Genomic DNA, 26,140 nt, shown 5'->3' with positions numbered 1-26,140 from the left:
CTTGCAGATTCTACAAAAAGAGTGTTTCAAAACTGTTCTATCAAAAGGAAGGTTCAACTCTGTGAGTTGAATGAATGCATCGTGAAGAACTTTCTGAGAATGCTTCTCTGTAGTTTTTCGGTGAAGATATTCCATATCCCAGCACAGGCCTCGAAGTGCTCCAAATAACCACTTGCAGATTTTACCAAAAGAGTGTTTCAAAACTGCTCTTTCTACAGGTAAGTTCAAGTCTGTGAGTTGAATGCACTCAACACAAAGAAGTTTCTGAGAATGCTTCTGTTCAGTTTTTATGTGAAGATATTTCCTTTTCCAGCATAGGCCTCAAACGGCTCCAAATATCCACTTGCAGATTCTACAAAAAGAGTGTTTCCAAACTTCTCTATCAATTGGTAGGTTCAACTCTGTGAGTTGAATGAACTCATCACAAAGAAGTTTCTGAGAATCCTTCTCTCTAGTTTTTATGTGAAGATATTTCCTTTTCCAACATAGGCCTCAAGGTGCTCCGAATAAACACTTGCAGATTCTACAAACGTAATGTTTCAAAACTGTTCTATCAAAAGAAACCTTCAAGTCTGTGAGTTGAATGCACTCATCACACAGAAGTTTCTGAGAATGCTTCTGTCTAGTTTTTAGGGGAAGATATTTCCTTTTCCAGCATAGGCCTCAAAACGCTCCAAATATCCTCTTGCAGATTCTACAAAAAGAGTGTTTCAAAACTGTTCTATCAAAAGGAAGGTTCAACTCTGTGAGTTGAATGAATGCATCATGAAGAACTTTCTGAGAATGCTTCTCTGTAGTTTTTAGGTGAAGATATTCCATATCCCAGCACAGGCCTCGAAGTGCTCCAAATAACCACTTGCAGATTTTACCAAAGAGTGTTTCAAAACTGCTCTTTCTACAGGTAAGTTCAAGTCTGTGAGTTGAATGCACTCAACACAAAGAAGTTTCTGAGAATGCTTCTGTTCAGTTTTTATGTGAAGATATTTCCTTTTCCAGCATAGGCCTCAAACGGCTCCAAATATCCACTTGCAGATTCTACAAAAAGAGTGTTTCCAAACTTCTCTATCAATTGGTAGGTTCAACTCTGTGGGTTGAATGAACTCATCAAAAAGAAGTTTCTGAGAATCCTTCTCTCTAGTTTTTATGTGAAAATATTTCCTTTTCCAACATAGGCCTCAAGGTGCTCAGAATAAACACTTGCAGATTCTACAAACGTAATGTTTCAAAACTGTTCTATCAAAAGAAACCTTCAAGTCTGTGAGTTGAATGCACTCATCACACAGAAGTTTCTGAGAATGCTTCTGTCTAGTTTTTAGGGGAAGATATTTCCTTTTAGAGCATAGGCCTCAAAACGCTCCAAATATCCTCTTGCAGATTCTACAAAAAGAGTGTTTCAAAACTGTTCTATGAAAAGGAAGGTTCAACTCTGTGAGTTGATTGAATGCATCGTGAAGAACTTTCTGAGAATGCTTCTCTGTAGTTTTTAGGTGAAGATATTCCATATCCCAGCACAGGCCTCGAAGTGCTCCAAATAAACACTTGCAGATTTTACCAAAAGAGTGTTTCAAAACTGCTCTTTCTACAGGTAAGTTCAAGTCGGTGAGTTGAATGCACTCAACACAAAGAAGTTTCTGAGAATGCTTCTGTTCAGTTTTTATGTGAAGATATTTCCTTTTCCAGCATAGGCCTCAAACGGCTCCAAATATCCACTTGCAGATTCTACAAAAAGAGTGTTTCCAAACTTCTCTATCAATTGGTAGGTTCAACTCTGTGAGTTGAATGAACTCATCACAAAGAAGTTTCTGAGGATCCTTCTCTCTAGTTTTTATGTGAAGATATTTCCTTTTCCAACATAGGCCTCAAGGTGCTCCGAATAAACACTTGCAGATTCTACAAACGTAATGTTTCAAAACTCTTCTATCAAAAGAAACGTTCAAGTCTGTGAGTTGAATGCACTCATCACACAGAAGTTTCTGAGAATGCTTCTGTCTAGTTTTTAGGGGAAGATATTTCCTTTTAGAGCATAGGCCTCAAAACGCTCCAAATATCCTCTTGCAGATTCTACAAAAAGAGTGTTTCAAAACTGTTCTATCAAAAGGAAGGTTCAACTCTGTGAGTTGAATGAATGCATCGTGAAGAACTTTCTGAGAATGCTTCTCTGTAGTTTTTAGGTGAAGATATTCCATATCCCAGCACAGGCCTCGAAGTGCTCCAAATAACCACTTGCAGATTTTACCAAAAGAGTGTTTCAAAACTGCTCTTTCTACAGGTAAGTTCAAGTCTGTGAGTTGAATGCACTCAACACAAAGAAGTTTCTGAGAATGCTTCTGTTCAGTTTCTATGTGAAGATATTTCCTTTTCCAGCATAGGCCTCAAACGGCTCCAAATATCCACTTGCAGATTCTACAAAAAGAGTGTTTCCAAACTTCTCTATCAATTGGTAGGTTCAACTCTGTGAGTTGAATGAACTCATCACAAAGAAGTTTCTGAGAATCCTTCTCTCTAGTTTTTATGTGAAGATATTTCCATTTCCAACATAGGCCTCAAGGTGCTCCGAATAAACACTTGCAGATTCTACAAACGTAATGTTTCAAAACTGTTCTATCAAAGGAAACCTTCAAGTCTGTGAGTTGAATGCACTCATCACACAGAAGTTTCTGAGAATGCTTCTGTCTAGTTTTTAGGGGAAGATATTTCCTTTTCCAGCATAGGCCTCAAAACGCTCCAAATAACCTCTTGCAGATTCTACAAAAAGAGTGTTTCAAAACTGTTCTATCAAAAGGAAGGTTCAACTCTGTGAGTTGAATGAATGCATCGTGAAGAGCTTTCTGAGAATGCTTCTCTGTAGTTTTTAGGTGAAGATATTCCATATCCCAGCACAGGCCTCGAAGTGCTCCAAATAACCACTTGCAGATTTTACCAAAAGAGTGTTTCAAAACTGCTCTTTCTACAGGTAAGTTCAAGTCTGTGAGTTGAATGCACTCAACACAAAGAAGTTTCTGAGAATGCTTCTGTTCAGTTTTTATGTGAAGATATTTCCTTTTCCAGCATAGGCCTCAAACGGCTCCAAATATCCACTTGCAGATTCTACAAAAAGAGTGTTTCCAAACTTCTGTATCAATTGGTAGGTTCAACTCTGTGAGTTGAATGAACTCATCACAAAGAAGTTTCTGAGAATCCTTCTCTCTAGTTTTTATGTGAAGATATTTCCTTTTCCAACATAGGCCTCAAGGTGCTCCGAATAAACACTTGCAGATTCTACAAACGTAATGTTTCAAAACTCTTCTATCAAAAGAAACGTTCAAGTCTGTGAGTTGAATGCACTCATCACACAGAAGTTTCTGAGAATGCTTCTGTCTAGTTTTTAGGTGAAGATATTTCCTTTTCCAGCATAGGCCTCAAAACGCTCCAAATATCCTCTTGCAGATTCTACAAAAAGAGTGTTTCAAAACTGTTCTATCAAAAGGAAGGTTCAACTCTGTGAGTTGAATGGATGCATCGTGAAGAACTTTCTGAGAATGCTTCTCTGTAGTTTTTAGGTGAAGATATTCCATATCCCAGCACAGGCCTCGAAGTGCTCCAAATAACCACTTGCAGATTTTACCAAAAGAGTGTTTCAAAACTGCTCTTTCTACAGGTAAGTTCAAGTCGGTGAGTTGAATGCACTCAACACAAAGAAGTTTCTGAGAATGCTTCTGTTCAGTTTTTATGTGAAGATATTTCCTTTTCCAGCATAGGCCTCAAACGGCTCCAAATATCCACTTGCAGATTCTACAAAAAGAGTGTTTCCAAACTTCTCTATCAATTGGTAGGTTCAACTCTGTGAGTTGAATGAACTCATCACAAAGAAGTTTCTGAGAATCCTTCTCTCTAGTTTTTATGTGAAGATATTTCCTTTTCCAACATAGGCCTTAAGGTGCTCCGAATAAACACTTGCAGATTCTACAAACGTAATGTTTCAAAACTGTTCTATCAAAAGAAACGTTCAAGTCTGTGAGTTGAATGCACTCATCACACAGAAGTTTCTGAGAATGCTTCTGTCTAGTTTTTAGGGGAAGATATTTCCTTTTCCAGCATAGGCCTCAAAACGCTCCAAATATCCTCTTGCAGATTCTACAAAAAGAGTGTTTCAAAACTGTTCTATCAAAAGGAAGGTTCAACTCTGTGAGTTGAATGAATGCATCGTGAAGAACTTTCTGAGAATGCTTCTCTGTAGTTTTTAGGTGAAGATATTCCATATCCCAGCACAGGCCTCGAAGTGCTCCAAATAAACACTTGCAGATTTTACCAAAAGAGTGTTTCAAAACTGCTCTTTCTACAGGTAAGTTCAAGTCGGTGAGTTGAATGCACTCAACACAAAGAAGTTTCTGAGAATGCTTCTGTTCAGTTTTTATGTGAAGATATTTCCTTTTCCAGCATAGGCCTCAAACGGCTCCAAATATCCACTTGCAGATTCTACAAAAAGAGTGTTTCCAAACTTCTCTATCAATTGGTAGGTTCAACTCTGTGAGTTGAATGAACTCATCACAAAGAAGTTTCTGAGAATCCTTCTCTCTAGTTTTTATGTGAAGATATTTCCTTTTCCAACATAGGCCTCAAGGTGCTCCGAATAAACACTTGCAGATTCTACAAACGTAATGTTTCAAAACTCTTCTATCAAAAGAAACGTTCAAGTCTGTGAGTTGAATGCACTCATCACACAGAAGTTTCTGAGAATGCTTCTGTCTAGTTTTTAGGGGAAGATATTTCCTTTTAGAGCATAGGCCTCAAAACGCTCCAAATATCCTCTTGCAGATTCTACAAAAAGAGTGTTTCAAAACTGTTCTATCAAAAGGAAGGTTCAACTCTGTGAGTTGAATGAATGCATCGTGAAGAACTTTCTGAGAATGCTTCTCTGTAGTTTTTAGGTGAAGATATTCCATGTCCCAGCACAGGCCTCGAAGTGCTCCAAATAACCACTTGCAGATTTTACCAAAAGAGTGTTTCAAAACTGCTCTTTCTACAGGTAAGTTCAAGTCTGTAGGTTGAATGCACTCAACACAAAGAAGTTTCTGAGAATGCTTCTGTTCAGTTTTTATGTGAAGATACTTCCTTTTCCAGTATAGGCCTCAAACGGCTCCAAATATCCACTTGCAGATTCTACAAAAAGAGTGTTTCCAAACTTCTCTATCAATTGGTAGGTTCAACTCTGTGAGTTGAATGAACTCATCACAAAGAAGTTTCTGAGAATCCTTCTCTCTAGTTTTTATGTGAAGATATTTCCTTTTCCAACATAGGCCTCAAGGTGCTCCGAATAAACACTTGCAGATTCTGCAAACGTAATGTTTCAAAACTGTTCTATCAAAAGAAACGTTCAAGTCTGTGAGTTGAATGCACTCATCGCACAGAAGTTTCTGAGAATGCTTCTGTCTAGTTTTCAGGGGAAGATATTTCCTTTTCCAGCATAGGCCTCAAAACGCTCCAAATATCCTCTTGCAGATTCTACAAAAAGAGTGTTTCAAAACTGTTCTATCAAAAGGAAGGTTCAACTCTGTGAGTTGAATGAATGCATCGTGAAGAACTTTCTGAGAATGCTTCTCTGTAGTTTTTAGGTGAAGATATTCCATATGCCAGCACAGGCCTCGAAGTGCTCCGAATAACCACTTGCAGATTTTACCAAAAGAGTGTTCCAAAACTGCTCTTTCTATAGGTAAGTTCAAGTCTGTGAGTTGAATGCACTCAACACAAAGAAGTTTCTGAGAATGCTTCTGTTCAGTTTTTATGTGAAGATATTTCCTTTTCCAGCATAGGCCTCAAACGGCTCCAAATATCCACTTGCAGATTCTACAAAAAGAGTGTTTCCAAACTTCTCTATCAATTGGTAGGTTCAACTCTGTGAATTGAATGAACTCATCACAAAGAAGTTTCTGAGAATCCTTCTCTCTAGTTTTTATGTGAAGATATTTCCTTTTCCAACATAGGCCTCAAGGTGCTCCGAATAAACACTTGCAGATTCTACAAACGTAATGTTTCAAAACTGTTCTATCAAAAGAAACGTTCAAGTCTGTGAGTTGAATGCACTCATCACACAGAAGTTTCTGAGAATGCTTCTGTCTAGTTTTTAGGTGAAGATATTTCCTTTTCCAGCATAGGCCTCAAAACGCTCCAAATATCCTCTTGCAGATTCTACAAAAAGTGTGTTTCAAAACTGTTCCATCAAAAGGAAGGTTCAACTCTGTGAGTTGAATGAATGCATCTTGAAGAACTTTCTGAGAATGCTTCTCTGTAGTTTTTAGGTGAAGATATTCCATGTCCCAGCACAGGCCTCGAAGTGCTCCAAATAACCACTTGCAGATTTTACCAAAAGAGTGTTTCAAAACTGCTCTTTCTACAGGTAAGTTCAAGTCTGTGAGTTGAATGCACTCAACACAAAGAAGTTTCTGAGAATGCTTCTGTTCAGTTTTTATGTGAAGATATTTCCTTTTCCAGCATAGGCCTCAAACGGCTCCAAATATCCACTTGCAGATTCTACAAAAAGAGTGTTTCCAAACTTCTCTATCAATTGGTAGGTTCAATTTTGTGAGTTGAATGAATTCATCACAAAGAAGTTTCTGAGAATCCTTCTCTCTGCTTTTAATGTGAAGATATTTCCTTTTCCAACATAGGCCTCAAGGTGCTCCGAATAAACAGTTGCAGATTCTACAAACGTAATGTTTCAAAACTGTTCTATCAAAAGAAACGTTCAAGTCTGTGAGTTGAATGCACTCATCACACAGAAGTTTCTGAGAATGCTTCTGTCTAGTTTTTAGGTGAAGATATTTCCTTTTCCAGCATAGGCCTCAAAACGCTCCAAATATCCTCTTGCAGATCCTACAAAAAGAGTGTTTCAAAACTGTTCCATCAAAAGGAAGGTTCATCTCTGTGAGTTGAATGAATGTATCGTGAAGAACTTTCTGAGAATGCTTCTCTGTAGTTTTTAGGTGAAGATATTCCATGTCCCAGCACAGGCCTCGAAGTGCTCCAAATAACCACTTGCAGATTATACCAAAAGAGTGTTTCAAAACTGCTCTTTCTACAGGTAAGTTCAAGTCTGTGAGTTGAATGCACTCAACACAAAGAAGTTTCTGAGAATGCTTCTGTTCAGTTTTTATGTGAAGATATTTCCTTTTCCAGCATAGGCCTCAAACGGCTCCAAATATCCACTTGCAGATTCTACAAAAAGAGTGTTTCCAAACTTCTCTATCAATTGGTAGGTTCAACTCTGTGAGTTGAATGAACTCATCACAAAGAAGTTTCTGAGAATCCTTCTCTCTAGTTTTTATGTGAAGATATTTCCTTATCCAACATAGGCCTCAAGGTGCTCCGAATAAACACTTGCAGATTCTACAAACGTAATGTTTCAAAACTGTTCTATCAAAAGAAACGTTCAAGTCTGTGAGTTGAATGCACTCATCGCACAGAAGTTTCTGAGAATGCTTCTGTCTAGTTTTTAGGTGAAGATATTTACTTTTCCAGCATAGGCCTCAAAACGCTCCAAATATCCTCTTGCAGATTCTACAAAAAGAGTGTTTCAAAACTGTTCTATCAAAAGGAAGGTTCAACTCTGTGAGTTGAATGAATGCATCGTGAAGAACTTTCTGAGAATGCTTCTCTGTAGTTTTTAGGTGTAGATATTCCATATCCCAGCACAGGCCTCGAAGTGCTCCAAATAACCACTTGCAGATTTTACCAAAAGAGTGTTTCAAAACTGCTCTTTCTATAGGTAAGATCAAGTCTGTGAGTTGAAAGCACTCAACACAAAGAAGTTTCTGAGAATGCTTCTGTTCAGTTTTTATGTGAAGATATTTCCTTTTCCAGCATAGGCCTCAAACGGCTCCAAATATCCACTTGCAGATTCTACAAAAAGAGTGTTTCCAAACTTCTCTATCAATTGGTAGGTTCAACTCTGTGAGTTGAATGAACTCATCACAAAGACGTTTCTGAGAATCCTTCTCTCTAGTTTTTATGTGAAGATATTTCCTTTTCCAACATAGGCCTCAGGGTGCTCCGAATAAACACTTGCAGATTCTACAAACGTAATGTTTCAAAACTGTTCTATCAAAAGAAACGTTCAAGTCTGTGAGTTGAATGCACTCATCACACAGAAGTTTCTGAGAATGCTTCTGTCTAGTTTTTAGGTGAAGATATTTCCTTTTCCAGCATAGGCCTCAAAACGCTCCAAATATCCTCTTGCAGATTCTACAAAAAGAGTGTTTCAAAACTGTTATATCAAAAGGAAGGTTCAACTCTGTGAGTTGAATGAATGCATCGTGAGGAACTTTCTGAGACTGCTTCTCTGTAGTTTTTAGGTGAAGATATTCCATATCCCAGCACAGGCCTCGAAGTGCTCCAAATAACCACTTGCAGATTTTACCAAAAGAGTGTTTCAAAACTGCTCTTTCTATAGGTAAGTTCAAGTCTGTGAGTTGAACCCACTCAACACAAAGAAGTTTCTGAGGATGCTTCTGTTCAGTTTTTATGTGAAGATATTTCCTTTTCCAGCATAGGCCTCAAACGGCTCCAAATATCCACTTGCAGATTCTACAAAAAGAGTGTTTCCAAACTTCTCTATCAATTGGTAGGTTCAATTCTGTGAGTTGAATGAATTCATCACAAAGAAGGTTCTGAGAATCCTTCTCTCTGGTTTTAATGTGAAGATATTTCCTTTTCCAACATAGGCCTCAAGGTGCTCCGAATAAACACTTGCAGATTCTACAAACGTAATGTTTCAAAACTGTTCTATCAAAAGAAACGTTCAAGTCTGTGAGTTGAATGCACTCATCACACAGAAGTTTCTGAGAATGCTTCTGTCTAGTTTTTAGGAGAAGATATTTCCTTTTCCAGCATAGGCCTCAAAACGCTCCAAATATCCTCTTGCAGATCCTACAAAAAGAGTGTTTCAAAACTGTTCTATCAAAAGGAAGGTTCAACTCTGTGAGTTGAATGAATGCATCATGAAGAACTTTCTGAGAATGCTTCTCTGTAGTTTTTAGGTGAAGATATTCCATATCCCAGCACAGGCCTCGAAGTGCTCCAAATAACCACTTGCAGATTTTACCAAAAGAGTGTTTCAAAACTGCTCTTTCTACAGGTAAGTTCAAGTCTGTGAGTTGAATGCACTCAACACAAAGAAGTTTCTGAGAATGCTTCTGTTCAGTTTTTATGTGAAGATATTTCCTTTTCCAGCATAGGCCTCAAACGGCTCCAAATATCCACTTGCAGATTCTACAAAGAGAGTGTTTCCAAACTTCTCTATCAATTGGTAGGTTCAACTCTGTGAGTTGAATGAACTCATCACAAAGAAGTTTCTGAGAATCCTTCTCTCTAGTTTTTATGTGAAGATATTTCCTTTTCCAACATAGGCCTCAAGGTGCTCCGAATAAACACTTGCAGATTCTACAAACGTAATGTTTCAAAACTGTTCTATCAAAAGAAACGTTCAAGTCTGTGAGTTGAATGCATCATCGCACAGAAGTTTCTGAGAATGCTTCTGTCTAGTTTTTAGGGGAAGATATTTCCTTTTCCAGCATAGGCCTCAAAACGCTCCAAGTATCCTCTTGCAGATTCTTCAAAAAGAGTGTTTCAAAACTGTTCTATCAAAAGGAAGGTTCAACTCTGTGAGTTGAATGAATGCATCGTGAAGAACTTTCTGAGAATGATTCTCTGTAGTTTTTAGGTGAAGATATTCCATATCCCAGCACAGGCCTCGAAGTGCTCCAAATAACCACTTGCAGATTTTACCAAAAGAGTGTTTCAAAACTGCTCTTTCTATAGGTAAGTTCAAGTCTGTGAGTTGAATGCACTCAACACAAAGAAGTTTCTGAGAATGCTTCTGTTCAGTTTTTATGTGAAGATATTTCCTTTTCCAGCATAGGCCTCAAACGGCTCCAAATATCCACTTGCAGATTCTACAAAAAGAGTGTTTCCAAACTTCTCTATCAATTGGTAGGTTCAACTCTGTGAGTTGAATGAACTCATCACAAAGAAGTTTCTGAGAATCCTTCTCTCTAGTTTTTATGTGAAGATATTTCCTTTTCCAACATAGGCCTCAAGGTGCTCCGAATAAACACTTGCAGATTCTACAAACGTAATGTTTCAAAACTCTTCTATCAAAAGAAACGTTCAAGTCTGTGAGTTGAATTCTCTCATCACACAGAAGTTTCTGAGAATGCTTCTGTCTAGTTTTTAGGGGAAGATATTTCCTTTTCCAGCATAGGCCTCAAAACGCTCCAAATATCCTCTTGCAGATTCTACAAAAAGAGTGTTTCAAAACTGTCCTATCAAAAGGAAGGTTCAGCTCTGTGAGTTGAATGAATGCATCGTGAAGAACTTTCTGAGAATGCTTCTCTGTAGTTTTAAGGTGAAGATATTCCATATCCCAGCACAGGCCTCGAAGTGCTCCAAATAAACACTTGCAGATTTTACCAAAAGAGTGTTTCAAAACTGCTCTTTCTACAGGTAAGTTCAAGTCTGTGAGTTGAATGCACTCAACACAAAGAAGTTTCTGAGAATGCTTCTGTTCAGTTTTTATGTGAAGATATTTCCTTTTCCAGCATAGGCCTCAAACGGCTCCAAATATCCACTTGCAGATTCTACAAAAAGAGTGTTTCCAAACTTCTCTATCAATTGGTAGGTTCAACTCTGTGAGTTGAATGAACTCATCACAAAGAAGTTTCTGAGAATCCTTCTCTCTAGTTTTTATGTGAAGATATTTCCTTTTCCAACATAGGCCTCAAGGTGCTCCGAATAAACACTTGCAGATTCTACAAACGTAATGTTTCAAAACTGTTCTATCAAAAGAAACGTTCAAGTCTGTGAGTTGAATGCACTCATCACACAGAAGTTTCTGAGAATGCTTCTGTCTAGTTTTTAGGGGAAGATATTTCCTTTTCCAGCATAGGCCTCAAAACGCTCCAAATATCCTCTTGCAGATTCTACAAAAAGAGTGTTTCAAAACTGTTCTATCAAAAGGAAGGTTCAACTCTGTGAGTTGAATGAATGCATCGTGAAGAACTTTCTGAGAATGCTTCTCTGTAGTTTTTCGGTGAAGATATTCCATATCCCAGCACAGGCCTCGAAGTGCTCCAAATAACCACTTGCAGATTTTACCAAAAGAGTGTTTCAAAACTGCTCTTTCTACAGGTAAGTTCAAGTCTGTGAGTTGAATGCACTCAACACAAAGAAGTTTCTGAGAATGCTTCTGTTCAGTTTTTATGTGAAGATATTTCCTTTTCCAGCATAGGCCTCAAACGGCTCCAAATATCCACTTGCAGATTCTACAAAAAGAGTGTTTCCAAACTTCTCTATCAATTGGTAGGTTCAACTCTGTGAGTTGAATGAACTCATCACAAAGAAGTTTCTGAGAATCCTTCTCTCTAGTTTTTATGTGAAGATATTTCCTTTTCCAACATAGGCCTCAAGGTGCTCCGAATAAACACTTGCAGATTCTACAAACGTAATGTTTCAAAACTGTTCTATCAAAAGAAACCTTCAAGTCTGTGAGTTGAATGCACTCATCACACAGAAGTTTCTGAGAATGCTTCTGTCTAGTTTTTAGGGGAAGATATTTCCTTTTCCAGCATAGGCCTCAAAACGCTCCAAATATCCTCTTGCAGATTCTACAAAAAGAGTGTTTCAAAACTGTTCTATCAAAAGGAAGGTTCAACTCTGTGAGTTGAATGAATGCATCATGAAGAACTTTCTGAGAATGCTTCTCTGTAGTTTTTAGGTGAAGATATTCCATATCCCAGCACAGGCCTCGAAGTGCTCCAAATAACCACTTGCAGATTTTACCAAAGAGTGTTTCAAAACTGCTCTTTCTACAGGTAAGTTCAAGTCTGTGAGTTGAATGCACTCAACACAAAGAAGTTTCTGAGAATGCTTCTGTTCAGTTTTTATGTGAAGATATTTCCTTTTCCAGCATAGGCCTCAAACGGCTCCAAATATCCACTTGCAGATTCTACAAAAAGAGTGTTTCCAAACTTCTCTATCAATTGGTAGGTTCAACTCTGTGGGTTGAATGAACTCATCAAAAAGAAGTTTCTGAGAATCCTTCTCTCTAGTTTTTATGTGAAAATATTTCCTTTTCCAACATAGGCCTCAAGGTGCTCAGAATAAACACTTGCAGATTCTACAAACGTAATGTTTCAAAACTGTTCTATCAAAAGAAACCTTCAAGTCTGTGAGTTGAATGCACTCATCACACAGAAGTTTCTGAGAATGCTTCTGTCTAGTTTTTAGGGGAAGATATTTCCTTTTAGAGCATAGGCCTCAAAACGCTCCAAGTATCCTCTTGCAGATTCTACAAAAAGAGTGTTTCAAAACTGTTCTATGAAAAGGAAGGTTCAACTCTGTGAGTTGATTGAATGCATCGTGAAGAACTTTCTGAGAATGCTTCTCTGTAGTTTTTAGGTGAAGATATTCCATATCCCAGCACAGGCCTCGAAGTGCTCCAAATAAACACTTGCAGATTTTACCAAAAGAGTGTTTCAAAACTGCTCTTTCTACAGGTAAGTTCAAGTCGGTGAGTTGAATGCACTCAACACAAAGAAGTTTCTGAGAATGCTTCTGTTCAGTTTTTATGTGAAGATATTTCCTTTTCCAGCATAGGCCTCAAACGGCTCCAAATATCCACTTGCAGATTCTACAAAAAGAGTGTTTCCAAACTTCTCTATCAATTGGTAGGTTCAACTCTGTGAGTTGAATGAACTCATCACAAAGAAGTTTCTGAGAATCCTTCTCTCTAGTTTTTATGTGAAGATATTTCCTTTTCCAACATAGGCCTCAAGGTGCTCCGAATAAACACTTGCAGATTCTACAAACGTAATGTTTCAAAACTCTTCTATCAAAAGAAACGTTCAAGTCTGTGAGTTGAATGCACTCATCACACAGAAGTTTCTGAGAATGCTTCTGTCTAGTTTTTAGGGGAAGATATTTCCTTTTAGAGCATAGGCCTCAAAACGCTCCAAATATCCTCTTGCAGATTCTACAAAAAGAGTGTTTCAAAACTGTTCTATCAAAAGGAAGGTTCAACTCTGTGAGTTGAATGAATGCATCGTGAAGAACTTTCTGAGAATGCTTCTCTGTAGTTTTTAGGTGAAGATATTCCATATCCCAGCACAGGCCTCGAAGTGCTCCAAATAACCACTTGCAGATTTTACCAAAAGAGTGTTTCAAAACTGCTCTTTCTACAGGTAAGTTCAAGTCTGTGAGTTGAATGCACTCAACACAAAGAAGTTTCTGAGAATGCTTCTGTTCAGTTTCTATGTGAAGATATTTCCTTTTCCAGCATAGGCCTCAAACGGCTCCAAATATCCACTTGCAGATTCTACAAAAAGAGTGTTTCCAAACTTCTCTATCAATTGGTAGGTTCAACTCTGTGAGTTGAATGAACTCATCACAAAGAAGTTTCTGAGAATCCTTCTCTCTAGTTTTTATGTGAAGATATTTCCATTTCCAACATAGGCCTCAAGGTGCTCCGAATAAACACTTGCAGATTCTACAAACGTAATGTTTCAAAACTGTTCTATCAAAAGAAACCTTCAAGTCTGTGAGTTGAATGCACTCATCACACAGAAGTTTCTGAGAATGCTTCTGTCTAGTTTTTAGGGGAAGATATTTCCTTTTCCAGCATAGGCCTCAAAACGCTCCAAATAACCTCTTGCAGATTCTACAAAAAGAGTGTTTCAAAACTGTTCTATCAAAAGGAAGGTTCAACTCTGTGAGTTGAATGAATGCATCGTGAAGAGCTTTCTGAGAATGCTTCTCTGTAGTTTTTAGGTGAAGATATTCCATATCCCAGCACAGGCCTCGAAGTGCTCCAAATAACCACTTGCAGATTTTACCAAAAGAGTGTTTCAAAACTGCTCTTTCTACAGGTAAGTTCAAGTCTGTGAGTTGAATGCACTCAACACAAAGAAGTTTCTGAGAATGCTTCTGTTCAGTTTTTATGTGAAGATATTTCCTTTTCCAGCATAGGCCTCAAACGGCTCCAAATATCCACTTGCAGATTCTACAAAAAGAGTGTTTCCAAACTTCTCTATCAATTGGTAGGTTCAACTCTGTGAGTTGAATGAACTCATCACAAAGAAGTTTCTGAGAATCCTTCTCTCTAGTTTTTATGTGAAGATATTTCCTTTTCCAACATAGGCCTCAAGGTGCTCCGAATAAACACTTGCAGATTCTACAAACGTAATGTTTCAAAACTCTTCTATCAAAAGAAACGTTCAAGTCTGTGAGTTGAATGCACTCATCACACAGAAGTTTCTGAGAATGCTTCTGTCTAGTTTTTAGGTGAAGATATTTCCTTTTCCAGCATAGGCCTCAAAACGCTCCAAATATCCTCTTGCAGATTCTACAAAAAGAGTGTTTCAAAACTGTTCTATCAAAAGGAAGGTTCAACTCTGTGAGTTGAATGGATGCATCGTGAAGAACTTTCTGAGAATGCTTCTCTGTAGTTTTTAGGTGAAGATATTCCATATCCCAGCACAGGCCTCGAAGTGCTCCAAATAACCACTTGCAGATTTTACCAAAAGAGTGTTTCAAAACTGCTCTTTCTACAGGTAAGTTCAAGTCGGTGAGTTGAATGCACTCAACACAAAGAAGTTTCTGAGAATGCTTCTGTTCAGTTTCTATGTGAAGATATTTCCTTTTCCAGCATAGGCCTCAAACGGCTCCAAATATCCACTTGCAGATTCTACAAAAAGAGTGTTTCCAAACTTCTCTATCAATTGGTAGGTTCAACTCTGTGAGTTGAATGAACTCATCACAAAGAAGCTTCTGAGAATCCTTCTCTCTAGTTTTTATGTGAAGATATTTCCATTTCCAACATAGGCCTCAAGGTGCTCCGAATAAACACTTGCAGATTCTACAAACGTAATGTTTCAAAACTGTTCTATCAAAAGAAACCTTCAAGTCTGTGAGTTGAATGCACTCATCACACAGAAGTTTCTGAGAATGCTTCTGTCTAGTTTTTAGGGGAAGATATTTCCTTTTCCAGCATAGGCCTCAAAACGCTCCAAATAACCTCTTGCAGATTCTACAAAAAGAGTGTTTCAAAACTGTTCTATCAAAAGGAAGGTTCAACTCTGTGAGTTGAATGAATGCATCGTGAAGAGCTTTCTGAGAATGCTTCTCTGTAGTTTTTAGGTGAAGATATTCCATATCCCAGCACAGGCCTCGAAGTGCTCCAAATAACCACTTGCAGATTTTACCAAAAGAGTGTTTCAAAACTGCTCTTTCTACAGGTAAGTTCAAGTCTGTGAGTTGAATGCACTCAACACAAAGAAGTTTCTGAGAATGCTTCTGTTCAGTTTTTATGTGAAGATATTTCCTTTTCCAGCATAGGCCTCAAACGGCTCCAAATATCCACTTGCAGATTCTACAAAAAGAGTGTTTCCAAACTTCTCTATCAATTGGTAGGTTCAACTCTGTGAGTTGAATGAACTCATCACAAAGAAGTTTCTGAGAATCCTTCTCTCTAGTTTTTATGTGAAGATATTTCCTTTTCCAACATAGGCCTCAAGGTGCTCCGAATAAACACTTGCAGATTCTACAAACGTAATGTTTCAAAACTGTTCTATCAAAAGAAACCTTCAAGTCTGTGAGTTGAATGCACTCATCACACAGAAGTTTCTGAGAATGCTTCTGTCTAGTTTTTAGGGGAAGATATTTCCTTTTCCAGCATAGGCCTCAAAACGCTCCAAATATCCTCTTGCAGATTCTACAAAAAGAGTGTTTCAAAACTGTTCTATCAAAAGGAAGGTTCAACTCTGTGAGTTGAGTGAATGCATCGTGAAGAACTTTCTGAGAATGCTTCTCTGTAGTTTTTAGGTGAAGATATTCCATATCCCAGCACAGGCCTCGAAGTGCTCCAAATAACCACTTGCAGATTTTACCAAAAGAGTGTTTCAAAACTGCTCTTTCTACAGGTAAGTTCAAGTCTGTGAGTTGAATGCACTCAACACAAAGAAGTTTCTGAGAATGCTTCTGTTCAGTTTTTATGTGAAGATATTTCCTTTTCCAGCATAGGCCTCAAACGGCTCCAAATATCCACTTGCAGATTCTACAAAAAGAGTGTTTCCAAACTTCTCTATCAATTGGTAGGTTCAACTCTGTGAGTTGAATGAACTCATCACAAAGAAGTTTCTGAGAATCCTTCTCTCTAGTTTTTATGTGAAGATATTTCCTTTTCCAACATAGGCCTCAAGGTGCTCCGAATAAACACTTGCAGATTCTACAAACGTAATGTTTCAAAACTCTTCTATCAAAAGAAACGTTCAAGTCTGTGAGTTGAATGCACTCATCACACAGAAGTTTCTGAGAATGCTTCTGTCTAGTTTTTAGGTGAAGATATTTCCTTTTCCAGCATAGGCCTCAAAACGCTCCAAATATCCTCTTGCAGATTCTACAAAAAGAGTGTTTCAAAACTGTTCTATCAAAAGGAAGGTTCAACTCTGTGAGTTGAATGGATGCATCGTGAAGAACTTTCTGAGAATGCTTCTCTGTAGTTTTTAGGTGAAGATATTCCATATCCCAGCACAGGCCTCTAAGTGCTCCAAATAACCACTTGCAGATTTTACCAAAAGAGTGTTTCAAAACTGCTCTTTCTACAGGTAAGTTCAAGTCGGTGAGTTGAATGCACTCAACACAAAGAAGTTTCTGAGAATGCTTCTGTTCAGTTTTTATGTGAAGATATTTCCTTTTCCAGCATAGGCCTCAAACGGCTCCAAATATCCACTTGCAGATTCTACAAAAAGAGTGTTTCCAAACTTCTCTATCAATTGGTAGGTTCAACTCTGTGAGTTGAATGAACTCATCACAAAGAAGTTTCTGAGAATCCTTCTCTCTAGTTTTTATGTGAAGATATTTCCTTTTCCAACATAGGCCTCAAGGTGCTCCGAATAAACACTTGCAGATTCTACAAACGTAATGTTTCAAAACTCTTCTATCAAAAGAAACGTTCAAGTCTGTGAGTTGAATGCACTCATCACACAGAAGTTTCTGAGAATGCTTCTGTCTAGTTTTTAGGGGAAGATATTTCCTTTTCCAGCATAGGCCTCAAAACGCTCCAAATATCCTCTTGCAGATTCTACAAAAAGAGTGTTTCAAAACTGTTCTATCAAAAGGAAGGTTCAACTCTGTGAGTTGAATGAATGCATCGTGAAGAACTTTCTGAGAATGCTTCTCTGTAGTTTTTAGGTGAAGATATTCCATATCCCAGCACAGGCCTCGAAGTGCTCCAAATAAACACTTGCAGATTTTACCAAAAGAGTGTTTCAAAACTGCTCTTTCTACAGGTAAGTTCAAGTCGGTGAGTTGAATGCACTCAACACAAAGAAGTTTCTTAGAATGCTTCTGTTCAGTTTTTATGTGAAGATATTTCCTTTTCCAGCATAGGCCTCAAACGGCTCCAAATATCCACTTGCAGATTCTACAAAAAGAGTGTTTCCAAACTTCTCTATCAATTGGTAGGTTCAACTCTGTGAGTTGAATGAACTCATCACAAAGAAGTTTCTGAGAATCCTTCTCTCTAGTTTTTATGTGAAAATATTTCCTTTTCCAACATAGGCCTCAAGGTGCTCCGAATAAACACTTGCAGATTCTACAAACGTAATGTTTCAAAACTCTTCTATCAAAAGAAACGTTCAAGTCTGTGAGTTGAATGCACTCATCACACAGAAGTTTCTGAGAATGCTTCTGTCTAGTTTTTAGGGGAAGATATTTCCTTTTAGAGCATAGGCCTCAAAACGCTCCAAATATCCTCTTGCAGATTCTACAAAAAGAGTGTTTCAAAACTGTTCTATCAAAAGGAAGGTTCAACTCTGTGAGTTGAATGAATGCATCGTGAAGAACTTTCTGAGAATGCTTCTCTGTAGTTTTTAGGTGAAGATATTCCATATCCCAGCACAGGCCTCGAAGTGCTCCAAATAACCACTTGCAGATTTTACCAAAAGAGTGTTTCAAAACTGCTCTTTCTACAGGTAAGTTCAAGTCTGTGAGTTGAATGCACTCAACACAAAGAAGTTTCTGAGAATGCTTCTGTTCAGTTTCTATGTGAAGATATTTCCTTTTCCAGCATAGGCCTCAAACGGCTCCAAATATCCACTTGCAGATTCTACAAAAAGAGTGTTTCCAAACTTCTCTATCAATTGGTAGGTTCAACTCTGTGAGTTGAATGAACTCATCACAAAGAAGTTTCTGAGAATCCTTCTCTCTAGTTTTTATGTGAAGATATTTCCTTTTCCAACATAGGCCTCAAGGTGCTCCGAATAAACACTTGCAGATTCTACAAACGTAATGTTTCAAAACTGTTCTATCAAAAGAAACCTTCAAGTCTGTGAGTTGAATGCACTCATCACACAGAAGTTTCTGAGAATGCTTCTGTCTAGTTTTTAGGGGAAGATATTTCCTTTTCCAGCATAGGCCTCAAAACGCTCAAAATAACCTCTTGCAGATTCTACAAAAAGAGTGTTTCAAAACTGTTCTATCAAAAGGAAGGTTCAACTCTGTGAGTTGAATGAATGCATCGTGAAGAGCTTTCTGAGAATGCTTCTCTGTAGTTTTTAGGTGAAGATATTCCATATCCCAGCACAGGCCTCGAAGTGCTCCAAATAACCACTTGCAGATTTTACCAAAAGAGTGTTTCAAAACTGCTCTTTCTACAGGTAAGTTCAAGTCTGTGAGTTGAATGCACTCAACACAAAGAAGTTTCTGAGAATGCTTCTGTTCAGTTTTTATGTGAAGATATTTCCTTTTCCAGCATAGTCCTCAAACGGCTCCAAATATCCACTTGCAGATTCTACAAAAAGAGTGTTTCCAAACTTCTCTATCAATTGGTAGGTTCAACTCTGTGAGTTGAATGAACTCATCACAAAGAAGTTTCTGAGAATCCTTCTCTCTAGTTTTTATGTGAAGATATTTCCTTTTCCAACATAGGCCTCAAGGTGCTCCGAATAAACACTTGCAGATTCTACAAACGTAATGTTTCAAAACTGTTCTATCAAAAGAAACGTTCAAGTCTGTGAGTTGAATGCACTCATCACACTGAAGTTTCTGAGAATGCTTCTGTCTAGTTTTTAGGGGAAGATATTTCCTTTTCCAGCATAGGCCTCAAAACGCTCCAAGTATCCTCTTGCAGATTCTACAAAAAGAGTGTTTCAAAACTGTTCTATCAAAAGGAAGGTTCAACTCTGTGAGTTGAATGAATGCATCGTGAAGAACTTTCTGAGAATGCTTCTCTGTAGTTTTTAGGTGAAGATATTCCATATCCCAGCACAGGCCTCGAAGTGCTCCAAATAACCACTTGCAGATTTTACCAAAAGAGTGTTTCAAAACTGCTCTTTCTACAGGTAAGTTCAAGTCTGTGAGTTGAATGCACTCAACACAAAGAAGTTTCTGAGAATGCTTCTGTTCAGTTTTTATGTGAAGATATTTCCTTTTCCAGCATAGGCCTCAAACGGCTCCAAATATCCACTTGTAGATTCTACAAAAAGAGTGTTTCCAAACTTCTCTGTCAATTGGTAGGTTCAACTCTGTGAGTTGAATGAACTCATCACAAAGAAGTTTCTGAGAATCCTTCTCTCTAGTTTTTATGTGAAGATATTTCCTTTTCCAACATAGGCCTCAAGGTGCTCCGAATAAACACTTGCAGATTCTACAAACGTAATATTTCAAAACTGTTCTATCAAAAGAAACGTTCAAGTCTGTGAGTTGAATGCACTCATCACACAGAAGTTTCTGAGAATGCTTCTGTCTAGTTTTTAGGTGAAGATATTTCCTTTTCCAGCATAGGCCTCAAAACGCTCCAAGTATCCTCTTGCAGATTCTACAAAAAGAGTGTTTCAAAACTGTTCTATCAAAAGGAAGGTTCAACTCTGTGAGTTGAATGAATGCATCGTGAAGAACTTTCTGAGAATGCTTCTCTGTAGTTTTTAGGTGAAGATATTCCATATCCCAGCACAGGCCTCGAAGTGCTCCAAATAACCACTTGCAGATTTTACCAAAAGAGTGTTTCAAAACTGCTCTTTCTACAGGTAAGTTCAAGTCTGTGAGTTGAATGCACTCAACACAAAGAAGTTTCTGAGAATGCTTCTGTTCAGTTTCTATGTGAAGATATTTCCTTTTCCAGCATAGGCCTCAAACGGCTCCAAATATCCACTTGCAGATTCTACAAAAAGAGTGTTTCCAAACTTCTCTATCAATTGGTAGGTTCAACTCTGTGAGTTGAATGAACTCATCACAAAGAAGTTTCTGAGAATCCTTCTCTCTAGTTTTTATGTGAAGATATTTCCATTTCCAACATAGGCCTCAAGGTGCTCCGAATAAACACTTGCAGATTCTACAAACGTAATGTTTCAAAACTGTTCTATCAAAAGAAACCTTCAAGTCTGTGAGTTGAATGCACTCATCACACAGAAGTTTCTGAGAATGCTTCTGTCTAGTTTTTAGGGGAAGATATTTCCTTTTCCAGCATAGGCCTCAAAACGCTCCAAATAACCTCTTGCAGATTCTACAAAAAGAGTGTTTCAAAACTGTTCTATCAAAAGGAAGGTTCAACTCTGTGAGTTGAATGAATGCATCGTGCAGAACTTTCTGAGAATGCTTCTCTGTAGTTTTTAGGTGAAGATATTCCATATCCCAGCACAGGCCTCGAAGTGCTCCAAATAACCACTTGCAGATTTTACCAAAAGAGTGTTTCAAAACTGCTCTTTCTACAGGTAAGTTCAAGTCTGTGGGTTGAATGCACTCAACACAAAGAAGTTTCTGAGAATGCTTCTGTTCAGTTTTTATGTGAAGATATTTCCTTTTCCAGCATAGGCCTCAAACGGCTCCAAATATCCACTTGCAGATTCTACAAAAAGAGTGTTTCCAAACTTCTCTATCAATTGGTAGGTTCAACTCTGTGAGTTGAATGAACTCATCACAAAGAAGTTTCTGAGAATCCTTCTCTCTAGTTTTTATGTGAAGATATTTCCTTTTCCAACATAGGCCTCAAGGTGCTCCGAATAAACACTTGCAGATTCTACAAACGTAATGTTTCAAAACTCTTCTATCAAAAGAAACGTTCAAGTCTGTGAGTTGAATGCACTCATCACACTGAAGTTTCTGAGAATGCTTCTGTCTAGTTTTTAGGTGAAGATATTTCCTTTTCCAGCATAGGCCTCAAAACGCTCCAAGTATCCTCTTGCAGATTCTACAAAAAGAGTGTTTCAAAACTGTTCTATCAAAAGGAAGGTTCAACTCTGTGAGTTGAATGAATGCATCGTGAAGAAATTTCTGAGAATGCTTCTCTGTAGTTTTTAGGTGAAGATATTCCATATCCCAGCACAGGCCTCGAAGGGCTCCAAATAACCACTTGCAGATTTTACCAAAAGAGTGTTTCAAAACTGCTCTTTCTACAGGTAAGTTCAAGTCTGTGAGTTGAATGCACTCAACACAAAGAAGTTTCTGAGAATGCTTCTGTTCAGTTTCTATGTGAAGATATTTCCTTTTCCAGCATAGGCCTCAAACGGCTCCAAATATCCACTTGCAGATTCTACAAAAAGAGTGTTTCCAAACTTCTCTATCAATTGGTAGGTTCAACTCTGTGAGTTGAATGAACTCATCACAAAGAAGTTTCTGAGAATCCTTCTCTCTAGTTTTTATGTGAAGATATTTCCATTTCCAACATAGGCCTCAAGGTGCTCCGAATAAACACTTGCAGATTCTACAAACGTAATGTTTCAAAACTGTTCTATCAAAAGAAACGTTCAAGTCTGTGAGTTGAATGCACTCATCACACAGAAGTTTCTGAGAATGCTTCTGTCTAGTTTTTAGGTGAAGATATTTCCTTTTCCAGCATAGGCCTCAAAACGCTCCAAATATCCTCTTGCAGATTCTACAAAAAGAGTGTTTCAAAACTGTTCTATCAAAAGGAAGGTTCAACTCTGTGAGTTGAATGAATGCATCGTAAAGAGCTTTCTGAGAATGCTTCTCTGTAGTTTTTAGGTGAAGATATTCCATATCCCAGCACAGGCCTCGAAGTGCTCCAAATAACCACTTGCAGATTTTACCAAAAGAGTGTTTCAAAACTGCTCTTTCTACAGGTAAGTTCAAGTCTGTGAGTTGAATGCACTCAACACAAAGAAGTTTCTGAGAATGCTTCTGTTCAGTTTTTATGTGAAGATATTTCCTTTTCCAGCATAGGCCTCAAACGGCTCCAAATATCCACTTGTAGATTCTACAAAAAGAGTGTTTCCAAACTTCTCTGTCAATTGGTAGGTTCAACTCTGTGAGTTGAATGAACTCATCACAAAGAAGTTTCTGAGAATCCTTCTCTCTAGTTTTTATGTGAAGATATTTCCTTTTCCAACATAGGCCTCAAGGTGCTCCGAATAAACACTTGCAGATTCTACAAACGTAATGTTTCAAAACTGTTCTATCAAAAGAAACGTTCAAGTCTGTGAGTTGAATGCACTCATCACACAGAAGTTTCTGAGAATGCTTCTGTCTAGTTTTTAGGGGAAGATATTTCCTTTTCCAGCATAGGCCTCAAAACGCTCCAAATATCCTCTTGCAGATTCTACAAAAAGAGTGTTTCAAAACTGTTCTATCAAAAGGAAAGTTCAACTCTGTGAGTTGAATGAATGCATCGTGAAGAACTTTCTGAGAATGCTTCTCTGTAGTTTTTAGGTGAAGATATTCCATATCCCAGCACAGGCCTCGAGGTGCTCCAAATAACCACTTGCAGATTTTACCAAAAGAGGGTTTCAAAACTGCTCTTTCTACAGGTAAGTTCAAGTCTGTGAGTTGAATGCACTCAACACAAAGAAGTTTCTGAGAATGCTTCTGTTCAGTTTCTATGTGAAGATATTTCCTTTTCCAGCATAGGCCTCAAACGGCTCCAAATATCCACTTGCAGATTCTACAAAAAGAGTGTTTCCAAACTTCTCTATCAATTGGTAGGTTCAACTCTGTGAGTTGAATGAACTCATCACAAAGAAGTTTCTGAGAATCCTTCACTCTAGTTTTTATGTGAAGATATTTCCATTTCCAACATAGGCCTCAAGGTGCTCCGAATAAACACTTGCAGATTCTACAAACGTAATGTTTCAAAACTGTTCTATCAAAAGAAACCTTCAAGTCTGTGAGTTGAATGCACTCATCACACAGAAGTTTCTGAGAATGCTTCTGTCTAGTTTTTAGGGGAAGATATTTCCTTTTCCATCATAGGCCTCAAAACGCTCCAAATATCCTCTTGCAGATTCTACAAAAAGAGTGTTTCAAAACTGTTCTATCAAAAGGAAGGTTCAACTCTGTGAGTTGAATGAATGCATCGTGAAGAACTATCTGAGAATGCTTCTCTGTAGTTTTTAGGTGAAGATATTCCATATCCCAGCACAGGCCTCGAAGTGCTCCAAATAACCACTTGCAGATTTTACCAAAAGAGTGTTTCAAAACTGCTCTTTCTACAGGTAAGTTCAAGTCTGTGAGTTGAATGCACTCAACACAAAGAAGTTTCTGAGAATGCTTCTGTTCAGTTTTTATGTGAAGATATTTCCTTTTCCAGCATAGGCCTCAAACGGCTCCAAATATCCACTTGCAGATTCTACAAAAAGAGTGTTTCCAAACTTCTCTATCAATTGGTAGGTTCAACTCTGTGAGTTGAATGAACTCATCACAAAGAAGTTTCTGAGAATCCTTCTCTCTAGTTTTTATGTGAAGATATTTCCATTTCCAACATAGGCCTCAAGGTGCTCCGAATAAACACTTGCAGATTCTACAAACGTAATGTTTCAAAACTGTTCTATCAAAAGAAACGTTCAAGTCTGTGAGTTGAATGCACTCATCACACAGAAGTTTCTGAGAATGCTTCTGTCTAGTTTTTAGGTGAAGATATTTCCTTTTCCAGCATAGGCCTCAAAACGCTCCAAATATCCTCTTGCAGATTCTACAAAAAGAGTGTTTCAAAACTGTTCTATCAAAAGGAAGGTTCAACTCTGTGAGTTGAATGAATGCATCGTAAAGAGCTTTCTGAGAATGCTTCTCTGTAGTTTTTAGGTGAAGATATTCCATATCCCAGCACAGGCCTCGAAGTGCTCCAAATAACCACTTGCAGATTTTACCAAAAGAGTGTTTCAAAACTGCTCTTTCTACAGGTAAGTTCAAGTCTGTGAGTTGAATGCACTCAACACAAAGAAGTTTCTGAGAATGCTTCTGTTCAGTTTTTATGTGAAGATATTTCCTTTTCCAGCATAGGCCTCAAACGGCTCCAAATATCCACTTGTAGATTCTACAAAAAGAGTGTTTCCAAACTTCTCTGTCAATTGGTAGGTTCAACTCTGTGAGTTGAATGAACTCATCACAAAGAAGTTTCTGAGAATCCTTCTCTCTAGTTTTTATGTGAAGATATTTCCTTTTCCAACATAGGCCTCAAGGTGCTCCGAATAAACACTTGCAGATTCTACAAACGTAATGTTTCAAAACTGTTCTATCAAAAGAAACGTTCAAGTCTGTGAGTTGAATGCACTCATCACACAGAAGTTTCTGAGAATGCTTCTGTCTAGTTTTTAGGGGAAGATATTTCCTTTTCCAGCATAGGCCTCAAAACGCTCCAAATATCCTCTTGCAGATTCTACAAAAAGAGTGTTTCAAAACTGTTCTATCAAAAGGAAAGTTCAACTCTGTGAGTTGAATGAATGCATCGTGAAGAACTTTCTGAGAATGCTTCTCTGTAGTTTTTAGGTGAAGATATTCCATATCCCAGCACAGGCCTCGAGGTGCTCCAAATAACCACTTGCAGATTTTACCAAAAGAGGGTTTCAAAACTGCTCTTTCTACAGGTAAGTTCAAGTCTGTGAGTTGAATGCACTCAACACAAAGAAGTTTCTGAGAATGCTTCTGTTCAGTTTCTATGTGAAGATATTTCCTTTTCCAGCATAGGCCTCAAACGGCTCCAAATATCCACTTGCAGATTCTACAAAAAGAGTGTTTCCAAACTTCTCTATCAATTGGTAGGTTCAACTCTGTGAGTTGAATGAACTCATCACAAAGAAGTTTCTGAGAATCCTTCACTCTAGTTTTTATGTGAAGATATTTCCATTTCCAACATAGGCCTCAAGGTGCTCCGAATAAACACTTGCAGATTCTACAAACGTAATGTTTCAAAACTGTTCTATCAAAAGAAACCTTCAAGTCTGTGAGTTGAATGCACTCATCACACAGAAGTTTCTGAGAATGCTTCTGTCTAGTTTTTAGGGGAAGATATTTCCTTTTCCATCATAGGCCTCAAAACGCTCCAAATATCCTCTTGCAGATTCTACAAAAAGAGTGTTTCAAAACTGTTCTATCAAAAGGAAGGTTCAACTCTGTGAGTTGAATGAATGCATCGTGAAGAACTATCTGAGAATGCTTCTCTGTAGTTTTTAGGTGAAGATATTCCATATCCCAGCACAGGCCTCGAAGTGCTCCAAATAACCACTTGCAGATTTTACCAAAAGAGTGTTTCAAAACTGCTCTTTCTACAGGTAAGTTCAAGTCTGTGAGTTGAATGCACTCAACACAAAGAAGTTTCTGAGAATGCTTCTGTTCAGTTTTTATGTGAAGATATTTCCTTTTCCAGCATAGGCCTCAAACGGCTCCAAATATCCACTTGCAGATTCTACAAAAAGAGTGTTTCCAAACTTCTCTATCAATTGGTAGGTTCAACTCTGTGAGTTGAATGAACTCATCACAAAGAAGTTTCTGAGAATCCTTCTCTCTAGTTTTTATGTGAAGATATTTCCTTTTCCAACATAGGCCTCAAGGTGCTCCGAATAAACACTTGCAGATTCTACAAACGTAATGTTTCAAAACTGTTCTATCAAAAGAAACGTTCAAGTCTGTGAGTTGAATGCACTCATCACACAGAAGTTTCTGAGAATGCTTCTGTCTAGTTTTTAGGGGAAGATATTTCCTTTTCCAGCATAGGCCTCAAAACGCTCCAAATATCCTCTTGCAGATTCTACAAAAAGAGTGTTTCAAAACTGTTCTATCAAAAGGAAGGTTCAACTCTGTGAGTTGAATGAATGCATCGTGAAGAACTTTCTGAGAATGCTTCTCTGTAGTTTTTAGGTGAAGATATTCCATATCCCAGCACAGGCCT

This window comes from Pongo abelii, chromosome 16, assembly GCF_028885655.2.
Source record: "Pongo abelii isolate AG06213 chromosome 16, NHGRI_mPonAbe1-v2.0_pri, whole genome shotgun sequence".
NCBI lineage: Eukaryota > Metazoa > Chordata > Mammalia > Primates > Hominidae > Pongo > Pongo abelii.
Note: the sequence above shows the minus strand (reverse complement) of the source record.